This window comes from Anser anser, assembly GCF_964211835.1.
Source record: "Anser anser genome assembly, contig: HAP1_SCAFFOLD_544, whole genome shotgun sequence".
Lineage (NCBI taxonomy): Eukaryota > Metazoa > Chordata > Aves > Anseriformes > Anatidae > Anser > Anser anser.
This window is the reverse complement of record NW_028154188.1, coordinates 1-14,488: the sequence shown is the minus strand read 5'-3', so window position 1 is coordinate 14,488 and position 14,488 is coordinate 1. Positions and strand designations below refer to the sequence as shown.

At 65.3% G+C, this 14,488-nt stretch overlaps 1 pseudogene across 1 annotated transcript; it reads left to right on the top strand.

The window, feature by feature from the left end:
* Positions 1-72: 72 nt before the first annotated feature.
* Positions 73-14,173, top strand: LOC310890412 (multifunctional procollagen lysine hydroxylase and glycosyltransferase LH3-like; annotated as a pseudogene). Its single transcript, XR_014589249.1, has 16 exons — positions 73-205; positions 1,055-1,146; positions 1,846-1,982; positions 2,598-2,760; positions 3,666-3,778; positions 5,202-5,265; positions 5,373-5,470; positions 6,014-6,115; positions 7,625-7,755; positions 9,119-9,243; positions 9,599-9,703; positions 10,891-11,016; positions 11,870-12,009; positions 12,784-12,897; positions 12,981-13,046; positions 14,017-14,173. The product of XR_014589249.1 is annotated as a multifunctional procollagen lysine hydroxylase and glycosyltransferase LH3-like (transcript).
* The last annotated feature ends 315 nt before the right edge of the window (positions 14,174-14,488 follow it).

The following is a 14,488-nucleotide window of genomic DNA, read 5'->3' as shown; positions in this document are numbered from 1 at the left end:
GGGCGGCCGGGCGGTGATTGGCGGGAGGGAGGGCGGGGGGCGGGTCGGAGGGCTCTGATTGGCCGGCGGGGGGCTCGGGGCCCGGTCGGGGGTGAAGCTGCGGCGGAGCGGTCCCGGCCAGGTCCCGCCATGGCCCCGGTGCTGCGGTTGGCGCTTTTGGCCCTGCTGCTGCCCCCCGCCACCCCCCAGCGGCAGCTGAGCCCCGGTAGGGCCCGGCCCAGGGGTCAGGGGTCAAAGGGGAGGGGTCAGAGGGCGCGGGGGGGGCGGGGAGGGGGCGGGGAGGGAAGAGTGGAGGGGGGAGGGGGACAGTAATGGGGGTCAGAGGTCATGGGGGAGGGGGTGAGAGGTCAGGGGTCACGGGGAGGGGTCAGAGGTCGTGGGGGAGGGGGGTCAGGGGGTCATGAGGGAGGGGCTGGGGGTCATGGGGGGGAGGATGAAGGGGTCAGGGGTCACCGAGGAGGGGTCAGGGGTCAGCAAGGAGGGGTCAGAGGTCACGGGGGAGGGGTAATGGGGGGGTCAGAGGTCATGGGGGAGGGGGTGAGGGGTCACCGGGGAGGGGTCAGAGGTTGCCGGGGAGGGATGAAGGGGGTGAAAGGTCACCGGGGGGCAATGAGGAGGGGGTCAGAGGTCACCAGGGAGGGATCAGAGGTCACCAGGAGGGGGATTTGGGGTCAGTGGGGGGTGGGGGGGGTGATGATGGGGGTCAAGGGTCACCAGGGAGAGGTTAGAGGTCATCGGGGGGGGTCAGAGGAGCGGGGGGGTCAGAGGTCGCCAAGATGGAGTCAAAGGTCATCAAGGAGGGTCAAAGGTCATCAAGGAGAGTCAAAGGTCCTCAAGGAGGGGTCAGAGGTCATAAAGGAGAGGTCAAAGGTCATCAAGGAGGGGTCAGAGGTCACCCGAAGGGCGGATTTGGGTCACTATGGGGTGCAACGAAGGGGGTTGGGGTCACTGGGGCAGGGGGTCACAGGGAGGTCAGGGGTCACAGGGGTTCAGGGGTCACGGGGGGTCAAAGGTCATGGGGGGGGCAAGGGTCACGCTCCCCCCCCCCCTCCAGAGCAGCTGCTGGTGGTGACGGTGGCGACAGAGGCGACGGAGGGCTACGAGCGCTTCCTGCGCTCCGCTCGCTTCTTCAACTACACCGTGCAGGTGGGGGGGGGGCACCGAATGGGTGGGGGCACCCGGTGGGGGGTGGCACCCGACGTGGTGGGGGGGCACCCAAGGTGGTGCTTGGGTCACCTAAGGGGGGGGCGGACCCAAGGGGGGGGGGGGGCAACCAAAAGCGGGGGGGGGCACCTTGGGGGGGGCACCCAGGGGGGGCACCCAATGAGGTGGGGGGACACCCAAGGCAGGGGGGGGCACCCAATTAAGGGGGGGGGGGCACCCAAGGTGGTGGTGGCATCAACTAAGGGGGGGGCACCCAAGGGGATGAGGGCACACAAAGGAGAGGGGCACCCGGTGGGGGGCACCCAACGTGGGGGGGGGGGCAGCTAAGGGGAAGGGGCAATGAACAGCGGGGGGGGGGGTTGGGGACCCCAGGAATTGGGGGGGGTCATGGGGGGGTCCTGGGGGGGACACCCATGTAGGGGGGGTCTTGGGGGGGGGGCACCCATGTAGGGGGGGGTCTTGGGGGGGGCATCCAAATTCGGGGGGGGTCCTGGGGAGGTGCACCCAGGATGGGGGGGTTCTGGGGGGGGCACCCAAGTGTGGGGGGGGGGGACCTAAAGGGGAGGGGGGATTCTGGGTCACCAAAAAGGGGGCGGGGGGGATCACCACTGCGCCCCCCCTGCCCTGGGGTGAACCCCCCTCCCCCCCCCGAGGTGACCCCCCCCCCCCATGTCCCCGCAGACGCTGGGGCTGGGCCAGGCGTGGCGGGGGGGGGACGTGGCGCACACGGTGGGGGGGGGCCAGAAGGTGCGCTGGCTGCGGGCCCACCTGGCCCCCCTGCGGGACCGCCACGACCTCGTGGTGCTCTTCGTGGACAGGTGGGGGCGGGGGGGCGCGGGGGGGGGGCAGGGGGATAAGGGGGGGGCAGGGGGGTGTGTGGGGGGTGTGGGATAAGGGGGGGGAGAGGGGGATGTGGGGGCAGGGGGATAAGGGGGGATAAGGGGGGAATAGGGGACGGGGGGGCACGGAGGGGCGGGGGGGCATGGGGAAAATAGGGGGGTGGGGGGGTCATGGGGAAAATGGGGGGGGTGTAGGGGATGGGGGGGTGGGGGGGTAATGGGGGGCACGGGGTTAAGGGGGGGTCAGGAGGATAAGGGGGAACAGGGGGATGGGGGGGGCATGGGGGGGTGGGGGGTTAATGGGGGGGGATAAGGGGGGACACGGGGATAAAGGGGGGAATGGGGGATAAAGGGGGGGCACGGGGGGGCAGGGGAGTGGGGGGGGCATGGGGGTAATGGGGGGGTGTGGTGGTAATGGGGGGGTGGGGGGTAATGGGGGGTGGGGGGACAAGGGCAGAATAGGGGCATGGGGGGGCACGGGGGGGCAGGGGGACATGGGGGTGGGGGTTGGGGGGAGCGGTGCGGGGACATTTTGGGGTGCCGGGGGTGTCCCCGACCCCCCCCCCAATCTCTACGTGTCCCCCCCCCCCCCAGCTACGACGTGGTGCTGGCTGCGGGCCCCCAGGAGCTGCTGGCCAAGTTCGCCCGGGGGGGGCGCGGGCGCTGTTCTCGGCCGAGGCCTTCTGCTGGCCCCAGTGGGGGCTCGCCCCCGCCTACCCCCCCGCCGGCACCGGGAAGCGCTACCTCAACTCGGGGGGTACGGGGGGGCTATGGGGGATTGGGGGGGTTATGGGGGGGTTGGGGGGGATATGGGGGGGTTTGGGGGGCTCTAGGGGAGTTTGGGGGTGTTATAGGGGGGTTATAGGGGATTTGGGGGGGTTATGGGGGCATTTGGGGGGGTTATGGGGGAATTTGGGGGGGTTATAGGGGGGTTATGGGGGGGTTATAGGGGATCTGGGGGGGTTATAGGGGGGTTTGGGGGGGGTTATGGGGGTGTTGTAGGGTGGCTATGGGGGGTTATGGGGGAATTTGGGGGGGTTATGGAGGGGTTATGGGGGGTTATAGGGGATTTGGGGGGGTTATAGGGGAATTTGGGGGGGTTATGGGGGAATTTGGGGGGTTATGGGGGGTTATAGGGGATTTGGGGGGTTATAGGGGAATTTGGGGGGGTTATGGGGGGGTTTGGGGGGCTGTAGAGGAGTTTGGGGGTGTTATAGGGGGTTATAGGGGATTTGGGGGGGTTATAGGGGAATTTGGGGGGATTATAGGGAGGTTTGGGGGGCTGTAGGGGGGATTGGGGGGGTTATAGGGCATTATGGGGGCACTATAGGGGGATTGGGGGGGTTATGGAGGGGTTGGGGGGGTTATAGGAAGGTTTGGGGGGGCTATGGGGTCTTAGGGGGGAGGATTTAAGGGGGTCCCTGAGGGGTTTCTGTTTGGGGTAACGGGTTTTGGGGAGGGGTCCTTGGGGGGGGGGGGGCATGAAATTTTTAGGGTTAAGGATTTAAGGGGGGGGTGTTTGGGAGGGGGGTCAGTTTGTGGGATTGGGGGTGCCCACGTCGTTCTTTGGGGTCATGCTGCTTCGGGGGGGGGACTTTAGGGTTGCCTTGGGGGGGGGGGTGTCCCCCCACCCTAAATTTGCCCCCCCCCAAAAAAAATAAGGTTTTGTGGGATTCGCCCCCACCGTGTGGCGCCTGGTGGAGCGCTGGCGCTATCGGGACGACGATGACGACCAGCTCTTCTACAGCCGCCTCTACCTCGACCCCGCGCTGCGCGTGAGCACCCCAAATACCCCCCCCGGACCCTAAATCCTGCCCTGGGACCCTAAACGCTGCCCTGGGAACCTAAATCATGGTGCAGGAACCCCCAAATCCCATGAGATCCTAAATCTTTGCACGGAAACCCCAAAACCCTGTGAGATCCTAAATCCTGGCACGGAAATCCCAAATCTCTCCAGGATCCTAAATGCTGACAAGGGGTCCTAAATCGTGACACAGGAACACCAAATCCCCTGGGAACCCTAAATCCCGCCCTGGGACCCTAAATCCTGCCCCGGGATCCCAAATCCTGCCCCGGGAACCCCCAAACCCCTGAGATCCTAAATCCTGGCACGGGAACCCCAAATCCTCCTGGGATCCTAAATCCTGCCCCGGGACTCTAAATGCTGACGTTAGACCCTAAATGCTGACATGGGAACCCCAAAACTCCCCGGGGATCCTAAATCCTGGCGTGGGAACCCCAGAACCCCAAGGCATCCTATATCCTGCCGCAGGATCCTAAATCCTGCTCTGGGATCCTAATCCTGTCCCAGGACCCTAAATCCTGGCACGGGAACCCCGAAACTCCCCCAGGATCCTAAATCCTGGCATGGGATCCTAAATACTGCCCCAGGAACCCCAAAAGTCCATGAGATCCTAAATCCTGGCACGGTAATCCCAAAACTCTTGGGACCCCAAATCCTGTCCTGGGACCCCAAATCCTGTCCCGGGACCCTAAATCCTGTCCCGGGACCCTAAATGCTGCCCTGGGATCCTGAATCATGGTGCAGGAACCCCAAAACCCCCGGGATCTTAAATCTTGGCGTGAGAATCCCAAATCATTCTGGTATCCTAAATCCTGCCCCAGGACCCTAAATGCTGACATGGGAACCCCGAAACTCCTCAGGGATCCTAAATCCTGCGCCGGGATCCCAAGTCCTGCCACGGGAACCCAAAGCCTGGCATGGGAATCCCAAATCCCCCTGGGGATCCTAAATCATGCCCCGGGACCCTAAATGCTGACGCGGGAACCCTGAAACTCCCCCAGGATCCTAAATCGTGGCACAGGAACCCCAAAAAACCCCATGGGATTTTATATCCTGACACAAGATCCTATATCTTGACCCAGGATCCTAAATCCTGCCACAGGAACCCTGAAACTCCTTGGAGATCCTAAATCCTGGCACGGGAACCCCAAAACCCCATGGGATCCTAAATCCTGCCCCAGGACCCCAAATCCTGGTACAGGATCCTAAATCCTGTCCCGGGATCCTAAATCCTAACGCAGGAACCCCAACCCCCTCCCCCAGGACCCTAAATCCTTTCCCAGGATCCCAAACCCTTCTGGGGACCCCAAACCCTACCCTGAGACCCCAAAACCCTTTTAGGGCTACCCCAACCCTTTTAAGGCCCCACAAAACCCCAAAACCTCCCCCCACAGGCAGAGCTGGGGCTGGCCCTGGACCATCGCTCCCAAATCTTCCAGAACCTCAACGGGGCCATCGGTAACGGGGGGGGATCAGTGGGGTTTTTTATGGGGTCGGGCCCCTAAAAGGCCCTTGTGGGGTTTTGGGGCGGCCGGCGGCCCTACAAATTTCCCCTATAACCGCAGACGAGGTCGTTCTCAAATTCGAGCCGGGGCGGGTGCGGGCCCGCAACGTGGCGTACGACACCCTGCCCGTGGTCATCCACGGGAACGGCCCTACAAAGGTACAGCGGGGTCCCTTATAGGGACGGGGGGGGCCCTATAGGGCCGGGAGGGGTAGTGGGGTCCTCTATAAGGTTGTGGGGTTTGTAGGGGGGAGTGGGGGGCGCTGGGGTCCTGCAGGAGGCTCTGGGTGGCACTGGGGTCCCCTAAAGTTTTGTAGGGTCTTTATAGGGTCACGGGGTTGCCAGGGCTCCCTACAGTTCTGTGGGGTCCGTATAGGGCCGGGGGGGGGGGTGTTGGGGTCCCCTGTAAGGTTGTGGGGTTTGTAGGGGGAAGTGGGGGGCCCTGGGGTCCCCTAGAAGGTTGTGGGATCTCTATGGGGTTGAAGGAGGTGCAGGGATCCCCTGTAATTTTGTAGGGTCCTTATAGGGTCGGGGGGTTGCCAGGGTTCCGTATAGTTTTGTGGGGTCCCTATAGGGCCAGGGGGGGAGCGGTGGGGTCCCCTACAAGGTTTTTCTTTTCCCCTGGGGGCTCCCCCAAACCCTACAGCCCCCCCGAACCCCACTGCCCCCCCTAATCCTATTGTCACCCCAAACCCTATAAAGCTGCAGCTGAATTATTTGGGGAATTACATCCCAGCCGGCTGGACCTACGAGGGCGGCTGCGGGGACTGCGACCGGGACCTGCGGCCCCTCGAGGGTCTCACGGTACGGGGGGGACCCCCAAAAAAGGGGGAGGGACCCCAAAAAAGGGGGAGGGACCCCAAAAAATGGGGAAACCCTAAAAAATGGGGGATACCCCAAAAAATGGGGTGGGGTCCTTGGGGGGCGGCTGTGGGGTCTGCGACCGGGGCCTAAGGCCCGTCAAGGGTATCACGGTATGGGGGGGACCCCGAAAAAATGGGGGGGACCCCAAAAAATTGGGGGGACCCTAAAAATTGGGGGAATCCTAAAAAAATGGGGGGGACCCTAAAAAATTTGGGAGACCCCAAAAAAATGAGGGGGGTCCTTGGGGTGGTTGTGGGGTCTGTGACCGGGACCTGCGGCCCCTCGAGAGTCTCATGGTATGGGGGGGACCCCAAAAATGGGGGGGACCCCAAAAAATCGGGTGTTCCCCCAAAAATGGGGGGGTGGATGGTGGTCTGTACAGTTTTGGGGTGCTTTTGGGGGTTGTGGAGTGCCCCATGGGGTTTTGGGGTCCCCTTGGGGGCTGTGGGGTGTCTCATGGGGGTGTGTGGGTGCCTTTGGGGCTGTGGGGTGACCCATGGGGTTTTGGGGTGCCTTTGGAGGTTGTGGGGTGGCCTATAGGGTTTTAGGGTGCTTTGGGGGACTGTGGGGTGTCTGTGGGTTCTGAGAGGGGTATGGGGTGCCCCATAGGGATTTGGGGTCCCCTTGGGGGCTGTGGGGTGGCTTATAGGGTTTTGGGGTGTCTTTGGGGCTGTGTGGGTACCCCATAGGCTTTTGGGGTGCTTTTGGGGTCATGGAATGCCCCATAGGGTTTTGGGGCCCCCTTGGGGGCTCTGGGGTGTGTGTGGGTGCTGAGGGGGGTATGGGGTGCCCCATAGCATTTTGGGGTGCTTTGGGAGGTTTTGGGGTGCCTTAGTGGGTTGTGGGGTGGTCTATAGGGTTTTGGGGTACTTTTGGGGTTGTGGGGTGCCCCGTGGGGCTGTGGGGTGTCTGTGGGTGCTGAGGGGGTTTTGGGGTCCTTTTGGGACTGTGGGCTGCCCCATAGGGTTTTGGGGTTCCCTTGGGCTGTGGGCTATCCCACAGGGTTTTGGGGTGCTTTTGGGGTGCTTTGGGGGGTTTGGGCTCCTCTTGGGGGCTGTGGGGTGGCCCATAGGGTTTTGGGGTTCCCTTGGGGCTGTGGCTACCCCATAGGATTTTGGGGTGCTTTTGGGGTGCTTTGGGGGGTTTTGGGGTCCCCTTGGGGGCTGTGGGGTGGCCTATAGGGTTGTGGGGTCTTTTTGGGGCTGTGGGTTGCCCCATAGGGTTTTGGGGTCCCCTTGGGGGCTGTGGGGTGACCTATAGGGTTATGGGGTCCTTCTGGGGCTGTGGGCTGCCCCATAGGGTTTTGGGGTTCCCTTGGGGTTGCGGGCAACCCCATAAGATTTTGGGGTGCTTTTGGGGGCTGTGGGGCGCCCACAGGGTCTTTAGGGTGCTTTGGGGTGCTGTGGGGTGCCCCCTGGATGTGGGGTGCCCCACGGCCGGTCCCCCCAGGACGAGGAGCTGCCGTGGGTGCTGGTGGGGGTGTTCGTGGAGCAGCCCACCCCCTTCCTGCCCCAGTTCCTCCAGCGCCTCCTGGCCTGGGACTACCCCAGGCCCGCCTGCGCCTCTTCCTGCACAACCGCGTGAGCTGCACCCCAAAACCCAAACCCCAAACCTGACCCCCGAAACCCAACCCTGAAATCTGCACCCCAAAACCCAAACCCCAAAACCTAACCCCAAAACCCAAACCCCGAAACCTATACCCCAAAACACAAACCCAGAAACACAAACCCCAAAACCCAACCCCCGAAACCTGACCCCCGAAACCCAAACCCCAAAATCCAAACCCCAAAACCTGCATCCCAAAACCTGCACCCCAAAACGCAAACTCTGAAACCCAAACCCTGAAACCTGCACCCCAAAACCTGCACCCTAAAATGTGCAACCCCAAGGCCTGCACCCCAAAGACCTGCACCCAAAATCTGCACCCCAAAACCCAAACCCTAAAACTGACCCCCAAAACCTCCACCCCAAAACCCTGCACCCTGAAACCCACACCCCAAAACCCGTCTGTGTCCCCGCACCCCCCATGTCCCCATGTGTCCCCACGTGTCCCCATATCCCATGTCCCCTTATATCGCCCCGTGTCCCCCTGTGTCCCCACATGTCCCCACATCCCGTGTCCCCCCATGTCCCCACGTGTTCCCATATGTCCCAATTTGTCCCCACGTGTCCCCATATCCCATGTCCCCTTATATCCCCATATATCCCCCTGTGTCCCGCCCATGTCCCCCCGTGTCCCCTGTGTCCCCGTGTCCCCACATGTCCCCTTATATCCCCACATGTCCCCCGTGTCCCCCCATGTCCCACGTGTTCCCATATGTCCCAATTTATCCCCATGTGTCCCCATATCCCATGTCCCCTTATATCCCCCCGTGTCCCCCCGTGTCCCCCCGTGTCCCCACATCCCGTGTCCCCATGTGTCCCCACATGTCCCCATATCCCATGTCCCATTATATTCCCACATTCCCCCATATCCCCACGTGTCCCCGCGTCCTGTGTCCCCCATGTCCCCATATCCCGTGTCCCCATATATCCCCCCGTGTCCCCATGTGTCCCCATGTGTCCCCATATCCCATGACCCCTGATACCGACCCATGTCCCCCCATGTCCCCCCATGTCCCCACATGTCCCCATATGTCCCAATTTATCCCCATATATCCCCACGTGTCCCCATATCCCATGTCCCCTTATACCCCCGTGTCCCCCCGTGTCCCCCCGTGTCCCCCCGTGTCCCCACGTCCCCATGTCCCACATGTCCCCTTATATCCCCACATGTCCCCCGTGTCCCCCCATGTCCCCACGTGTCCCCGTATGTCCCAATTTATCCCCATATATCCCCACGTGTCCCCATATCCCTTGTCCCCCCTTGTCCCCCCGTGTCCCCCCTTGTCCCCCCCGTGTCCCCCCGTGTCCCCACGTCCCCGTGTCCCCGTGTCCCCGCAGGAGGTGCACCACGAGCCCCACGTCGCGGCGCTGTGGCCGCGGCTGCGCCGTCACTTCGCCTCCGTCACCCTCGTGGGGCCCGAGGAGGCGCTGGGGCAGGGGAGGCGCGGGACATGGGCATGTACGTGGGGGGGGGGCATCGGGGGGGCGTGGGGACATGGGGGGGGCATGGGGATATGGGGACATCGGGGGGCGTGGGGACATGGGGGGGCAGGGGGACATGGGGACATTGGGGGATGGGGGGGACACGGGGACATGGGGGGGGGCAGGGGGACATCGAGGGGGACATGGGTGTGGGGGGGGGGCATGGGGACATTGGGGAGGGGGACAAGGGGACACGGGTGGCCCTGGGGGATTTCGGGTGCCCTTGGGGGACGTGGGTGGCCCTGGGGGGACACGGGTGGCCCTGGGGGGGGGGGGGGCGGGGGGGGACACGGGTGTCCTTGGGGACCGCGGTGTCAGCGGTGTCCCCCCCCCCAGGGACGCGTGCCGGCAGGACGCGCAGTGCCAGCACTACCTGAGCCTGGACGCGGACATGGCGCTGACGCACCGGGGGGCCCTGCGCGCCCTCCTGCGCCAGAACCGGTGCGTGGCCCCCCCCAAGTGAACCCCCCCCCCAAAAATGTCCCCCCGAACCTGTCCCCCCCCAAAGTGACCCCAAAAATGTCCCCAGAACCTGACCCCCCAAAGTGACCCCCAAATAATGTCCCCAGAACCTGACCCCCCCAAAATGTCCCCCAAACCTGACCCCCCCCCAAAGTGACCCCCCCCAAAATGTCCTCCCGAACCTAACCTCCCCAAAGTGACCCCCCAAATGTCCCCTGAACTTGACCCCCCCAAAAATGTCCCCCAAACCTGACCCCCCCAAAGTGACCCCCCCAAAATGTACCCAGAACCTGACCCCCCCAAAGTAAACCCCCAAAAATGTCCCCCAAACATGACCCCCCACCCAAAGTGACCCCCAAATAATGTCCCCAGAACCTGACCCCCAAAGTGACCCCCCCAAATGTCCCCCAGAACCTGACCCCCCCAAAAATGTCCCCCCAAACCTGACCCCCCCAAAGTGACCCCCCAAAAATGTCCCCAGAACCTGACCCCCCCCCCAAGTGCCCCCCCAACTGTCCCTGCACCCCAAACTGCCCCCTACCCCCCTAATCAGCTCCCCTGCACCCTGACTTCACCCCCGGCACCCCCAATCTGTCCCCCTGCACCCCAAATTGCCACTTTCCCTCCCAGTCTGCCTCCCTGCCCCCTTAATCTGCCCCCTGCCCCTAATCTGCCCCTCCTGCCCCCCTAATCTGCCCACTGCCCCAATCTGCCCCTCCTGCCCCCCAGTCAGCCCTCTGCCCCTTAATCTGCCCCCTTCCCCCTCTAATCTGCCCCCCAAATGCTCCTCTGCCCTTGTAATCTGCCCCCTATATCTGCCCCTTCCCCCCCAATCCTGCCTCCTTGCCCCCTTATCTGCCCCTCCTGCCTCCTTAATCTGCCCTCTTTCCCCATAATCTGCACCCCAAATTGCCCCCATGCTCCCCTAATATGCCCCTTATCTGCCCCCTACCTCCCTAATATGCCCCTAATCCGCCCTCTGCCCCCTAATCTGCCACTACTCTGTCCCCTGCCCCCCTAATCTGCCCCTAATCTCCCCCTGCCCCCCTGATGTGCCCCTAATCTGCCTCCTACCTCCCTAATCTGCCCCTAATCCGCCCCCTGCCCCCCTAATCTGACCCTAATCTGCCCCCTGCCCCCCTAATCTGACCCTAATCTGCCCCCAGCCCGGTGCTGGCCCCGCTGCTGTCTCGCCCCGGCAAGCTCTGGTCCAATTTCTGGGGCGCCCTCAGCCCTGACGGCTTCTACGCCCGCTCCGAGGACTACGTGGACATCGTGCAGGGCAAGCGCCGGTGAGACACGCCCCCTCAGGCCACGCCCCCTCAGGCCACGCCCCTCAGGCCACGCCCCCATCGATTGCGCCACCAGGCCACGCCCATTGGCCACGCCCCCCTCTGGCACCCACCCTTATTGGAGCTGGGAGTGATGGCCACGCCCCCTTTCCCTGAGGCCACGCCCACCGAGAGGGGAGCCCCGCCCATGGAAGGACCCACGCCCTGCAGAAGCCCGCCCCCTCCGGAAGCCACACCCCCATGGTAGCCACACCCCTCTTATGGAAGCCCCGCCCTGTCGAGGCCCGCCCCTCTGCAGGCCCCACCCCTCCTGAAGCCCCTCCCCTGAAGGGGGCGTGTCAGCAAGGCAGGGGGCGTGGCCCTCCCGGGTTGGGGGCGTGGCTTCAACGGGGGGCGTGTCCCTCACAGGCCACACCCCCATAGCGAGCACCTGGGGGGTGCGGGCGGGCTGTGGGTAGGGCGGTGGGCGTGGCCAGAGGTGGGAGTGGTCGTGAGTGGGTGGGGCTGTGGCCACGGTGGGCGTGGCACTGGTGGTGGGCGTGGTCTTGGGTGAGTGGGGGGGTGTGGCCGTGGGGGGAGGGGGAATTGGGAGGGGTGTTCAGGGGGTGGGTGTGGCTATGGGTGGGCGTGGTCGTGGTGGGCGTGGTCGTGGTGGGCGTGGTCGTGATGGGCGTGGCCATTGAGGGTGGGCGTGGCCATTGAGGGTGGGCGTGGCCATGGAAGAGGGGAGTGGCTGGGGGGGGGTCCATGTGGTGGGCGTGGCTATGGGTGGGCGTGGTTAGATGGGTGGGCGGGGCCGGGTGGGCGTGGCCGGCGGGTGGGCGTGTCGCTGAGGCCCCGCCCCCTCCCGCAGCGGGGTGTGGAACGTGCCGTACCTGAGCCAGGCCTACCTGGTGGCGGGGGCGGTGCTGCGGGGGCGCTGGGGGGCGCCGCCTCTTCGCCCAGGAGGACACCGACCCCGACATGGCCTTCTGCCGCAGCGCCCGCGACAGGGTGCGGCACCCGAACCCCCCCGACCCCCCCCCCCACCAACCCCCCCACCCCCACCCCCCAACACCCCAAAACCCCCCCCGGGCACCCTGAGCCCCCAGCACCCTGACACCCCCCCCAGCACCCCAATATCCCCCTGGCACCCACTGACCACCCCCCAGCACCCTGTCCCCCCCCCCCCCCCCATCTTGGCCCCTTCCCAGCACCCTGACCCCCCCCCCAGCAAATTGTCCGCCCCCCCAGCACCCCAACACCCCCCTTACCACCTGACCCCCCCCGCCACCCCTGACCCCCCTCAGCACCCCAACCCCCCCCCCTTTACCACCCTGACCCCCCCGCACCCCCTGACCCCCCCCCCAGCCCCACAGCACCCCCTCCTTAGCACCCTGACCCCCCCACCCCCTGACCCCCCCCCAGCACCCCAACCCCCCCCCCTTTACCACCCTGAGCCTCCCCGCACCCCCTAAGCCCCCTCAGCACCTTGCCCGCCCCCCAGCACCCCCTTTAGCACCCTGACCCCCCCATTTCATTGACACCCCATCCCACTCCCCCAACCCCCTGCCCCTCCCCAGCCCCCCCATTACCACCCTGACCCCCCCATCCCCTGACCCCCCCCATCCCCCCAACTCCCTCCCCTCCTCCCCCTCCCCCCCATGTGGGATCCCACTCGGGGACACATGGGGGGCTCCCCCCGGGATTTTTTTTTGGGGGGCGGGGGTCCCTTTATTTTGGGGGGGGGGGGGGGGCGGGTCCCACACCTCGTGCCCCCCCCCCCAGGGCATTTTCCTGCACGTGACCAACCGGGAGGACTTCGGGCACCTCCTGGCCGCTGGCTCCTACAACACCTCCCGCCTGCACCCCGACCTCTGGCAGCTCCCCGACAACCCCCAGGTGGGTCCCGTGCCCCCCCCCGGACCCCCCCGGACCCCCCTCCCAGTTCCTCCCAGTTCATCCCAGTAAGCCTTCCGCCCCAGGACTGGGAGGAGAAGTACCTGCACGAGAACTACAGCCGCATCTTCGATGAGGATCTCTATGAGGAGGTACCGGGGGGGGGGGGGGGCCACACCCGCCCCCCCCCAAAATTTCTAGGACCCCCCCCCCGAATTTTCTAGGACTGCCCTCCCGTGACTCCCCCCCCCCCCACTCACCCTCATTGCTCCTCCCCCCAAAGAAAAAAAACCCAAATAGACCCCAAAAGCACAGCCCCCCCCCCCCCCCCAGGAGCACCCATGGGGCTGCAGAGACCCTCCCCCCCCCAAAAAGGGAACACCCCACCCCCCGCCAAAAAAAGGGACCCCCCCCCCCAAAACGGACATCCCCTAAAAGGGACCCCCTCACTTTTGGGACCCCCCCCCAAAAAAAACCCTGAGGACCCCCCCCCCCCACTTTTGGTGATCCCCCCCCCAAAAAAAAACTGAGGACCCCCCTTTTGGTGACACCCCCCCCCCCAAAACCCTGAGGACCCCCCCCTTTTGGGACCCCCCCCAACACCCTGAGCACACACCCCCCCAAAACCCTGAGGATCCACCCCCCCCTTTTGGTGACCCCCCCAAAAACAAACCTGAGGACCCCCCCTTTTGGTGACTCCCCCCAAAAAAAAACCTGAGGACCCCCCCTTTTGGGACCCCCCCCCCAACACCCTGAGCACTCCCCCCCCCCAGAACCCTGAGGACCCCCCCCTTTTGGCCCCCCCCCCCCGGTAGCCTTGCGGGACCCCGGGACCTTTTGGGGACCCCCTTGGGGACCCCTTTGGGGGGGGGAAGGGGGGGCCACCACCCCATTTATTTTTCGGGGGGGTCCCCACTTTTTTTGGGGTGCCCCCCCCAGCCGTACCCCAACATTTACCCCCCCCCAGCTGTACCCGTAAGGGACCGCGGGGACCTTTTGGGGACTTCTGGGGACCCCTCTCTGGGGTGGAGGAGGGACCACCCCCCCCATTTTTTTTTCGGGGGGGGGGTCCCCGCTTTTTTTGGGGTGCCCCCCCCAGCTCCGTGTCCCCCCCCTCTGCAGCCCTGCCCCGACGTTTACCGCTTCCCCTCTTCTCGGAGCGCCTGGGGGCCGAGCTGGTGGCCGAGGCGGAGCGCTACGGGCGCTGGAGCCGCGAGCACCACGAGGTGAGGTCCCCGAGTGTCCCCCGTGTCACCTCCCCCCCACTGCCACCCCCCCCGCCACCGGGACCCCCCCCCCGAAAAAAATCTGGGACCTCCCCGTGGCCGCCACCGGTGGGTGAAGGGCCCCCCGGGTGGCACATCCTTGGGGGCGGTGGCACCGTGGTGGCACCTTGGTGGCCGTGGTGGTGGCCCTGGGACGGGTGGTGGTGGCCCCCCCGACCCCTGTCCCCCCCGGTGGTGTCCCATGGGGGTTCCCCCTGGTGCCCCCCCCCCAACCCCCACGTGTCCCCCCGGTGGGTGTCCCCATGCTGGTGGCCATGGGGAGGGCGGTGTCCCCCAGTGGCGGTGTCCCCCTGGGGGTGTCCCCATGG